A 12239-nucleotide genomic window follows, 5' to 3' on the forward strand; every position below is an offset into this window, starting at 1 on the left:
TGTATTGCCAACAATACCACCCTGTTGGCTAGTTACGCTGATGCCCAATGGGGCCTGTTGCGCGAAGGCCTACAGGAAGTCCCTGAACCTCTTCGCACCCGTCTCTTGGCCACTGTTACAGAAGGCACTCAAGTGAACCACAGCATCATTAAAAATACTTTAGATGCTGTGGAAACGGCTGGCCGTTCCTTAGTCCAGGGCGTACTCCTTAAAAGGCATGCATGGCTTAGGAACTCGGGGTTCAAGCCAGAGAGACACAGGCGTCACCCATTTAAAAAAAAAAAAAAAAAAAAAAAAAAAAAAAAAAAAAAAAACCCCGGAGGACTCCAACTTGTTTGGAAAGGCAGTTGACGCACAGCAAACTGTGAAAAAGGAGCATGAGACCTTAAAAACCCTGGCCCAGATCACAAGAACCCCCCACTCCCACCCCCCCCACAATAAGCGCAGATATGGCAATAGGTGCTTTTTTTCGTTGCCAACGACAACCTCAGCAACTGGTCCTCCCCTCAAGGAACCCAGTGGTTACAACACGCTGTATGCTCGGAGGCCAACGTTGTGGCAAAGGGAGGGGTCGGGGCCCTACTAGAGAGGCTCCCCCGCCACCATCACTAAATGACCCGAAAATTCAGGTCCCCTCCCATGCATCCCCGGTCGGGGGCCGGTTAATATCTTTTCTCCAGGAATGGGAGGGGATTACCATGGACCGTTTGGTACTGTCAACTATAGCCCAGTTACTGTATCGAGTTCAGCCGGTCCCCGACATTCAGACCTCCAAAGGGAAGACTTCTCAAATTGGGAACACCTTCTCATCCTTCAGGAAGTGGAATCGCTGCTGCAAAAAGGATCCATAGAGGTCATGCCTCTGTCACAGGAAAGGAGGGTATTTATTCAGTGTACTTCCTTGTACCCAAAAAGGATCTAACCATGCGCCCTGTAGTAGATCTGCGCCCAGCGAACAAATTTGCAAAACCTCAAATTTCGTATGGTGACTTTGCAGGGGGTAATCCCCCTGCTCACACAGGAGGATTACATGGCAACACTGCACATGAAACATGCATACTTTCATATTTCAATGTTGCCAGCGCACAGGAAATACCTCGGGTTCATGATAGAAGGCAAACACTATCAGTTCAAAGTTCTGCCCTTCGGCATAGCATCAGCACCAAGGGTGTTCACAAAGGTACTGGCAATGGCAGCGGCACATCTGCGCAGGTTGTCCATTCCAGTTTATCCTTCCCATGACTGCTGGCTCATAACGGGGGATTCTTGCAAAACATGCCTCTCAAATACCCAAAAGACGATAGATCTCCTGTTCCACCTGGGCTTCTCCATCAACGAGAAGTCCAGTTTAGACCCCAGCCAAATCAGACAATTCCTACAGGCTCTAATTCGAACAAGGGAAGGCCTCATCTTCCTCTCCGAGAGGGTCCAAAACATGCTGTTTCAGATCCCTCATTATGTAGCCGGTCGAGAGGTGATGGTACGCAAAGCCATGCGGTTGCTAGGAATGATGGCGTCATGTATTTACTTGGTTCCTCACGCGCGCCTGTGCCCAATGCAGAGTGGCTCAACAGCCAGTTGTCAGGCCAGCGGACAATGGACCGATCAAGTAGTTGTCACGCATGCCCTGGTTCGCTCGCTGCAGTGGTGGTCGAAGGAAAACCTCATGAAGGGGTTGTCCTTCACCACCCCCGCAGTGGAAGCCACTCTAACCACAGACGCATCCCTCACATGATGGGGGGGTTAGGGGGGGCTCACCTGTCCCATCAGACTGCACAGAGTTTGGACGTCAAGTGTGGCATTCAACCATATAAACATACTGCAATTGTTGTCGGTCTTCAAAGCACTAACGGCCTTCCAGACACAACTGCAAGGAAAGACAGTGCTGATCCTCAGACAGCACCACGGCCATGTACTACCTAAACAAGCGGGGGACATTCACTCTCTAGGACTGTCCAAGCTGTCTCAGAACATCTGTCGGCTCTCAAACACATGTTCCTATTAGCACAACATGTACCAGGGGACCTCAGTCTTCTGGCAGACGGGACTCAGCAGAGAATTCCCTCTACCTGCAGAGTATGAATAGTGCTTACACTGAGACATCGTCTCCAACGTTTTTGCAGAATGGGGCTTCCCAGAGATCGACTTGTTAGCAACTCTGGAGAACTCGCAATGCCAAGATTACACCTCCAGGTAATCCCAGAACCGCTCCAAGGGAAACTGACTCTGGGTAACATGGTCAGGGAAATTTGCCCCCCCGCCCCCCACTCCTCTTCTCAACAAGATAGTGCACAAGATGCACCAGGAACCAGTAACAATGATGCTGGTGGCTCCCATGTGGGCCCGCCAACCCTGGTTCGCTCATCTGAGGGAGATGTCACTATGTCCTCCGGTGAAACTACCATGCCCGTACAACATGTCGCAAGACAGGGGCCTGCCGCACCCATGCCCGCAGACCCTGCACTTGGCAGTCTGGCTCCTGAGGTCATAGAATTTGGACATTTACAGCTCACTCAGGACATTCTCAGGGAGGCACAGAAACCGAACACTCGTTACTGCTACTCCAGTAAGTGGAAACGGTTTGTCATCTGGTGTAACTCAAGAGCATCAACCCTGTTGACTGCTCTCCCACTCATATTGTCTTATACCTGACTCACTTACTGGACTCAGGTCTAGTCTTTAATCCCATTAGAGTTCACCTAGCCGCAATCTCTGCCTACACTACGTCACAACATAAGGTGTCCTGGTGGAAAGTTCCAGTTAAAGCCTTTATGGAGGGAGTGAAAAGGATTCACCCGCCTATATCTAACCCAGCTCCTGGATGGGACCTGAACGTTGTTAACCAGGCTAATGGGCACCCCCTTCGAGCCCATCCATAGGGCAAGCCTTAAAGATCTCACTTAAGACTGCTTTCTTAATAGCTTTTACCTCCATCAGGAGAGTGAGTGAACTACAAGCGCTCTCTACCTTAAACCCCTTTGTAACAGTTCACAAAAATAAGGTGGTCCTACGCACACACCCGAGGTTTGCACCAAAATTAATTTCAAAGTTTCATGTCAACCAATCTATAGAACTAACAACGTTCTTTCAAAACCCTTCAAACTTGGGAGAGAAGAGCCTACAGACACGATGTGCGCAGGGCGGTCATGTTTTATGTGGAAAGAACTCGTTCACTAAGAAAGACTAATCAGTTTGTCTCAGTGGCGGCAGGAAGAGAAGGAGATGCAGTTTCCAAATCCACTATCTCTAGATGGATTGTCCAGTGCATCACTCGGTTTCTCTCTTGCTAAGAGAGAACTGCCCTTCAGGCCTAGGCCACACGCTACTCTGGGCACTGGGACATCCATAGCTTTCATTGCAAATGTTCCCCTTGACTCCATTTGCAAAGTGGCAACTTGGAGTTCTGTACACACCTTTACAAAACACTATTGTCTAGATGCTCATTCTAGATCTGATTCTCATGTGGGACAAGCAGTACTAGGACACCTTTTCTCTACTGTTCCTTCTCACAACCCACCTCCAACTCTGGGTACTGCTCGCTAGTTTATGCACAGCATGTGATTCTAAGCAGATTAACAAACATCAGAAGACATGCATTACTTTACCGTAAAAGCATTTCTGATGGTTGTATCTGCTTAGATTCACATGCGCCCACCCTTCCTCCCCCGTTGGGATGGAAGGAACATAGACGTCTTATTGCTTTCTCTTTTCTGTAATCACTCACGTTAGTCATAGGCTCCCAAGTGGCAGAAAAAATACAATCAGAGGGACCTTGACGCGTGAGGGATTTTGGGTATACTACATGTCACTATAGGGATAGTGTTACAGACACGCCTATGTCGAAGTCCCCTTTTGACTTTCAAAAAACAAGATGCAATACTCCGCGGTGACCACTGGATGTCGGACTATATGCACAGCATGTGAATCTAAGCAGATGCAACCATCAGAAATGCTTTTACGGTAAGTAATGCATGTCATTAAAGCTAGCTTTACATTTTCATACTCCAATCTTTCAAGTTCCCCCCACCTCCATTACAGCATCACTTGCAACCTGGGGGGGCCTAGACAAAAGCCAAGGAATCAACTGATTCCCTGTGAAACCCTGAATCCCAAGCAACCAACCAATCCAAAATATCAAGCTTCACGTCATACATACTCGCGGCTTCCTTGGGCCTGCGAGGTCTCTTAGGACTGGAAGACCTAGACTCTGGGATGGAAACATTTTCAAGAGATAATTTTTTTTTTTTTTTTTTATTATTTGTATATAATCTTTCTAGATTTTTTAACAAAAGTTGAGAGGAAAGAATTGTTCGAGAGAAACGGAAGAAACGGTGGAACTTTTCATTCAGTCTGTGTTGGAAGAAGCACGTTAAGGATGTGTTTCATGATGTTTATAGTTGCCAACTGCCATGCCTGTTTGTCTCCGTCCAACAGTTTGTTCCAACACGTTTCTTCGCTTTGAAGAGTAAAATTTGTAAAAATGTCTGTCAGGTATCTGTCACGAATTTCTATTGTCGCCGGACAGTTCAGGAGGAGGTGGCGTATGGTTTCCTTGTCCGTGGTGGACTTGCAGAGACGGCAGAAGCTGGATAAGGATTGATGTCTAATCGCCAGTATTTCATTGGTTTCTAGAAGGTTCAATCTTATTTTTAAAAAATAATTTCGGGCCGCTCTATTTGGGAATAGTTTCAGAAAAGGTTGGATAGCGTCAAGTTTCTTAGAGAAAGGAGGAAGGTGACTGGAAAGTTTGTATTTTGAGGCAGTCATTGGTGTTGATCCAGTCAAGTTCTTTGATTTTCTTGACAACTCGAACGGGGTTTGTGATGAGATCTTCTGTGTTACAGGCAACTGAGTCTAGGATGTTCAAGACTTTACTTTCCCATCGAGTGAGCATATGGCAAGTACCCAGTCGGATTTCTTCACTTGTCAGTTGGTATGCGTAAAGCGTTTCTTTCTGTCTACATTTTCGATAAAGCATGACGCTATTGCAATCCACAATTGATTTTAGCGAGGAGAGAGTTAGTTCTCGTCTAATTACTGATATCGGAGTTGTTTTCGGCAGGCCCAAAATTGGGCGCCAGAAGTTTGCTTCTAATTTTGGCCATAAGTCGTGGGGAAGGTTCGGCATTGCTTCGGCGCCATATGTCAAGGATGGGATAACTTTCATTTTGTAGAAATCTCTTACAGGTCTAATTGAGAATCTACCATATTTAATGTCAATCGCCTTTCCTTGTGTGGCTAGCTTGGTAGTTTTGGCGCGTAGGGACTCTTGCATTGCTTTTTCTTTGTATGAGCTATCTAGGGTGACTCCCAAATATTTAAAAGTTTTGACTTTTTCAATGGTAGTAGTGCCAAGTTTCAAATTCGGTGCCGATTTCTTTTTAGAGAATTTCTCTATTATCATCATTTTTGTTTTGGATTCATTTATTTCCAAATTGTTTGACGTCATGTAGAGTTGAAGATTTGTTAATTGACGTTGAAGGCCAATGGGGGTATTATCCAGCAAAATCAGGTCGTCGGCGTAGAGTAGGCGACTGATTTGTTCTCCTCCGAGTTTAGGCGGAAAAACTCTAATCTTTGTTTCCGTTTCCTGGAAGTCGCCTAAATAGGACAAAAACAGAGCCGGTGCTAGTGGACATCCCTGTTTAACGCCTCTGTTTGTTGTTATTGCTTGTGTTAGAGTGCCTTGCTTGTTCAGGCGGACCCTCATGGTAGTATTTGAGTAGAGGGCTTTAATTGGGTTGAGTACGTCTAATGGACATCTCCATAGGGTAAGCTTTCTCCACAGTCTTTCTCGATCGACTTTGTCAAAAGCTTGTGTGAGATCGACGAAGATGATATATAGACGTGGGCGACCCTCCAAGATTTTGCTTTTGAGGGCACTCAATATCAAAATGTTGGCATTAGTCCCCAGGTTCTTTTTAAAGCCAGTTTGGAGCTTGTCGTGGCACGGGGAGTCTTTGGCCCAAGTAGTGAAATGTTTTAGCAGCAAGGACCCAAACATTTTGCCTATTGGGTCAAGGAGGGCGATAGGGCGATAATTCGCTGGGTCTAATCTATCCCCTTTTTTGTAGATAGGGACGACGTTTGCACAAGTCCATGAAGATGGAATTGATTTTGTGGTTGTGCAGCGTTTAAATATTTGGCTCAAAAGGGGAGCCCAAGTCTCTGGATGGGATTTCAAATCGAGGTTCGTGATGCCATCTGGTCCAGGCGCACGTGATGGTTTTAACTTTTTAATTAAGGCAATGATGTCCTCAATGTTGTCCACACTGATCCAGGGGGTTTCGTTTGGTTCCATCAAAGGGGTTTTGATAGTTGGACTCTTAAAAAGGGTTTGAAAGTGGTGTTCCCAGGTCAGTTGACCAATTCCATTTATTTGGCATGGTCGATCTCCTGGTGCAGTTGAATGAAGTAAGGTCCAAAAGTCTCTGGCGTTGTTTCTGGTGATGGCCATGAGAATATTTTCCGCGTCTTGTTGGTACAACTTATGGCGGTAGCATTTTAACCATGATTTGTAGTCTTTAACGGCCAATTTAATGGTCTCGAGTGCTGATGAGGGCTCCAACCCTTTTGCTTGTCTTTTTATTCTCCTCAGTTCTCTTTTTTTTTTTCCGTGACTAATGTGTCATAGGTATGGTTTCGGTCTGGTGGTGGAGTCTTCTTTTTTTTTTGAGGAGCTTTAAAGATGGTCAATAGGGGCAGGTAGTCCACGTCTGTCCTAGGGGGTTGATTACTGTAGTCTTTGTATTGCGCTGTGATAGTAGTTATTGCTTTTTCCGTTAATCTGAGTCTTGTTCCTTGCGTGGAAAGTTCAATATCTGAGGTCATGGTGTGGTTAATCGGAGAGGAGGTAGACCAAATTGTTTCTAGTAGATTATGGTCACTTTCCTTTGTTTTAATCACTTTAAAGGAGATTATGTGGGGTAGTAGAGAACGAGATACAAAGATGTAGTCAATTGTGGAGGATGAATTTGCTCTTTCCCAAGTTGGAAGTCTATTAGAGTCGGGAAATGTTAGATCCAAGTTGTCAAAAGATCTAGACTTCATTAAGTTTTGCCATTTTGTCGGCCTCTGGTCTGCTGCTAATTTTTTCGATCTATGTCCCTTTGAGTTTGCCAAGGGTTGACTGTTTATGTTGAGGTCCCCACATAAGATTACGTGGTCAGGCTTATGTGTAACTTGCACCCAGTCCAGTTCTTGTTCTATTGTGTTGATAAATCTTGAACTTTCAATAGTGGCTGGGTTCCAATAGATGGTCACAATTATAAGTGTCTGTAGCAAGGTTTTAGACGATTCTCTTTTTTTGGTAATCCAATTTAACTTTACCATCAGCATGAAGTGGTTTTCTTTTAGCTTTTGCGAATTTACGAGACCTCGTCCGCTACGGATTGCTATCAGGAGACCGGCCGTTGGACGGCCTAAAGAGCCTTTCTTGGCTAACACTGTGTGGGTTTCATAGCCATCAAGTACTGGAGAGTGTATAAGCCATGTCTCTTGTAAGCAGACAATATCATAGTTTGTTAGGTTTGAAGGTCCTGATGTTAAATGAAGGAAACCTCTGGTGTTCCACGAGCACAATTTTATTTGGTTTTGGACGTTTGCGTTTAGACGATCTGTTGTGTTGATGTTGATCGTGTTCTCGAATGGCTACTTTTGTTTGTTTAACTTTAGGGCCTTTGGTAACCATGACCAGAGAGAAAGTAGAGGTGGGTTTGAAGATGGATTTGTTGTCACTGGGTGGGGTTCATTCTGAACTGTTCTTTGAAGTTTTTGACCTTCTTTTGGGAACGTCAGTCTACCAGCCCGCTCTCTATGCTCTGGGTTTAGGTTTTCCGGGTCTTTAGATGGCTCCTTAGATTTTGGTTTATTGGTGCTTTCAGACTGTTTAGGATTTTGATCCAAGGTTGGGCCGTTGGTCGTTTTTTTTGATGATTGGTGGTGTTTTTGATGTAAAGACTGGGAATATTCTGTTATTTTTGTAGATGCCAAGTAATCTTTATTAACTTGGTAGTTGCAAGTTTTAATTTCTCTTGAAGATTCGGTGAGGTCGTAGCCCATTATTAAAAGTTCTTCTAGGGCGGGTTCCAGGGCATTTTTTGTTGCGTATGACGCTATGTATAAGTGTGAAATTGCCCTGGATCCTTGGTGGCTCGGGTCGACGATTTGGAGATCAGACTTCACTACTCGTAGTTTCGGAATGTAGCTGAATAGATCCATAACCGATCTTCTATTTAGAGTTACCTCATCGTGATTTCCCGGGATCTGTTCTAATTTCAATATCCATCGTATTAGAGGTTTTGTGTGGTGTTTTGTGATTTTTGATTTGTAAATTGGTCGCTGGGCTTCCTTGCTGGGGGCTCTTGTTGAAAATTTCTTTGGTTGTGCTTTTGGCCACGAACGTTGGGAATTGTTATGCGATCTATGGGATCGTCTTGCCGACTGTTTACTCGAAAAAGATTTTTCCCGTCTTTCAATTTCATGTTTTGGATCGTTCGTTTTAGGGGCTATCAAGGACTTTTCAAGTGCAGGATCTTTAAATTTGTGGTTGGTCGTGGCCAGTCGCGTTCTTCGTTCCTCTAGAGTTAGAAATGGAGATTCTCTAGTCTTTGTTTCTTTGTTGGAGTTTCCTACCTGCAGTGTAGGGATTGTAGGTGGATCGAAAATTTCTTCTGAGTTTCGGGTCGAAGTGGTTGATTGGTCACTGATATGTTGCGAGATGTTCATCATTTCTTCGTCATTTAGAAATGCTTCTATTCCTCTAGGAGATACATTTTGTGTTTCTTTTTCGACTCTGCTTATCACCTCAGTTTTCTTTGATTTATCCTTTATTTTTGATGAAATAAAGAGGTCTCTTTGAGCGTCTATTGCTTTTGAATTTGTTGAATTCACTTGTTGGATTAAGGGTGTTATTGGTATTGATCCTTGTTGGTGAGAATTTGTTTTTTCTACCCTTTTTATCAACTTGGTTTTTTCTGTCAAGAAAGTGGGTGGGACAGTTAGATCGATAAATGAAGAAATTTGGGTATTTTCTGAGTTTGTTTGTGAGATGACCTGGGAGGTATAGCACGCAATTGGAGCCAATTTTTGAGGTGGATCGGTACTCTGATCTTGATTCAGTTTGATCGTAGATGCGGAGATCTTTGATTCTTGTGCCATGATATAACCCTCTAAAAAAGTTATTTTGTTCAGCATTGAAGTTTGAATCGCTGTGTGGTCTTTCAACGAGTCCGCTATTGTTTCGTATAGTTTAATGAAAGGGTTGAGGGCTATCGATAGTGCTGACATTAAAGTACAAGTGTCAAGCTTTTTTGGATGTGGGTCAGTTGCATTGGTGTCACGATGAACAGCTGATTTAATTGTCCCAGGAGTTGATGGTCGTATGGGGGGTACAATGATGTTTGATGATCTTCTAGGGGGGAAGTCATAAGAATGTCTTCTTTGGTTACTATAATTGTCTAGGTTTGAGTAGAAAGAATCTAAAGTTTTCTCAAACTGTAACTTGTTTCTAGTTGACAGAATACTGACTTCCACCATCTTTGTCTTGAGTTTGTGGGATTAATCTTGAGGGCTCGCTTAGTTGTTGAGGTGAGGTCGACAGAACCTGATCTTTGTGCTCGGTGCTGTCGTTTGGTTGATGTAGTATGTTGTTGGTCGTTTGTTGGTCTTGTATCAGAAATTGAGTGGGGTTTATGATCATGGAACCAGTTTGCTTTGGTGGTGCCGAGGTGGTTTGGAGAGGAACAGAGCTCTCTCCTTCGACTTGCTCTTGCGTGAAAGTCTGGGTGCGACTCTGCACTTCTTGATCACTGGTGAAGGTTTCCGCAGAAGTAGTGCTTTCTGGGACTGGTGTTTGATTAGTTGTAGATAGTTGTGCCAAGTTTCGGACCTGCGAAGTCCCCAACTCTTCCTGGATAATTTGTGGTATTTTTGAGGACACTTGGCCTGAGAAGTGCCATTTTGTTGGATCGATGTCCGGAGCTGGCCAGGTGTCATTGTTTGTTTGGGGGATAGGGGATCTTCGTTTTGCTTGTAACAATCTACGATGCTTACTAGGTTTTGTAATTGCATCAGCTGCCTCAAGGATTTCTGCGTCGGTCAGCTCTTTACATTTTTCTTGGATGGCTATGGAGTGTCTATTGAAAAAGTCTGATAGTAACTTAAAAGGGCGTTGTGGTTTTTTACTGCCCTTTCTTATTGTTTTAGAGCCGACACGAGGAGCTTTAGTAGGGTGTGTTTGTTTAGGTGGCGGTTTAACCAATCTTGTGGGTTCCGCTAGGTTGTTTGACAATTCTAGGGTTGAGTTTTTCTTGGTAGAGACGTCTCTAGGTCGTGATCTCTTTTTTTTTTGTTGTGATATTAAGCTCCTGCGATGGCGACTTTGTTTCTTGGGATACAATTGAGCTTGTTGAAGCCGTAGCGTTGTTTTCTGGATTTGGTATATTTGCTGGTAAGTTGATGTGAGTTTCCCTATGTATCATTGCTGATATCTTAAAACCAGCTATAGGTGGCGCTGTGACCATTTCTCTTTCCTTCACCAAGATTGATGAGCCGTACTTGACTCTCAAGCCACTCGGGCACTCCTGCCCTATTGCCGATGGGCGGCGGGTCTCAGAAGCTCCAACTGGCTGTGTCTCTCCTTCTCCCGACTGGTTGGGGTGCCGGGCACCTTCATTGGGGTCCCCCCCCAACCCCGCCGTGTAAACCTCGATAACCGTCGAGACCCGCGCTGCCTGCCCGCTCAACGCCGCCTCCCCTTCGAGGGGCCGCGGAGCCGCGGCTGCAGTGGCGGGGACGATCGGAGCATTCGACCCTATCAGCGCCCTCGGGGGCTCCGACTCCGGGCTCAAGGCGGACCCCCCTCCGGGGGGCCTCCGAGTCCTCGACGAGGCAACGATCGATCAGGGCGCCGACGCGGGCGGCGCCGACTCTCTCTCGGGGCCAAGCAAAACCCCCGAGAGTGCCGGCCCGGGCCGCGGGCTGTCAGCGGCCGGCTTCAACACAGCGGTCTGGGGGGAACCCGCGGCGTCTACTCCCCGAGCTACAAGCTCCTCCTCGGGTAAGGCGGCTTCGCTGCAGGATGGTAAATGTTTGCCGCTACAAGTAGCAGAGCCTTTCTCAATGGTTTTATGATGGGGAAATTGAACGTTGGCAACACAAATTCTGTTTCCCATTTTTGTTTTAGTATTAAAGCTTGGACTCGTGAGAATGTCACGGTCGTCTGTTGTTTCCGTTACAGTCAAGGGGGGACTAGTTTGGAGTTGATGTGTGGGTGATGTAGTTGCGTTTTTGGTTAGCGACTTGATTTTACTTCTAAGAAGGCGGCCTGAAGAGTCTTCTGGGTCCAACCATGGTGGTTTTGAGGGTGATGAGGCAGCCAGGCCCGTCTTGCCTGGCATGACTGCAAGACTGCCACTCACCGCCACTCCGCGTCCGCTCCGCGGTGTCAATGAGTTTTTGTAGGGAAGGGTGTAGCAGGAAACACACCTCTTGAAAAATAGAGCTGGAAGAAACACTGGCAGCTGCAAGACTGCCACTCACCGCCACTCCGCGTCCGCTCCGCGGTGTCAATGAGTTTTTGTAGGGAAGGGTGTAGCAGGAAACACACCTCTTGAAAAATAGAGCTGGAAGAAACACTGGCAGCTGCAAGACTGCCACTCACCGCCACTCCGCGAGAGATAATTTCTTAAGAGCATGTTGCATTTCTGAGTCTGATTTCTTGATGTTTACTTACAGTTTGCATTTGGAGCCTTTTGAATCCCTAAGAGTCATTTTTTCAATAGACACATTCTGGACTCAGTATTGGACCAGAGTAGGGTCCCTGTGGCTAAAGGTTGAGGCCTAAGATTATTGTGGTGCAGAGGGGCTCGCATCCCAAGACTCCTCACTCTTCTTGCTCCTCAATAACATTAGAGTTAGACTCTGAATCATTATCATCCTAATCAACATTTTCCACATTTGCTGAGGGAGTAGGTGTAACATACCCACTTCTCAGACTTTGAAAATCCAACAATCTTTCAATCAATTCATTCTTACCTTTAATAGGGAGATTCCTGACCTTAAATATCTTTCAGTTGATCTACTGTTAGAATGATCAGGGCTTCCTGTTTGAAGTTATCCATTTCAGGCATGATAAAATTGCTTTCCTAGTGGTGCTTAGCCTTTTGAGGGATACTATTTGAACACTAGTAAAGCAGAACTCTTAATGTAACCACTTTATAATGAATCCTCTCTGCCGG

General features: G+C 45.5%; 1 protein-coding gene across 1 annotated transcript in view; it reads left to right on the plus strand.

Annotated features, from left to right (window-relative positions):
* Positions 1 to 12239, plus strand: part of DDX6 (DEAD-box helicase 6) — a 451657-nt gene that overhangs the window by 284127 nt on the left and 155291 nt on the right. The gene's annotated exons all lie outside the window — the stretch shown is intronic.

This window comes from Ambystoma mexicanum, chromosome 9 (genome assembly GCF_040938575.1).
Source record: "Ambystoma mexicanum isolate Mex_15411 chromosome 9, UKY_AmexF1_1, whole genome shotgun sequence".
NCBI classification, from domain to species: domain Eukaryota; kingdom Metazoa; phylum Chordata; class Amphibia; order Caudata; family Ambystomatidae; genus Ambystoma; species Ambystoma mexicanum.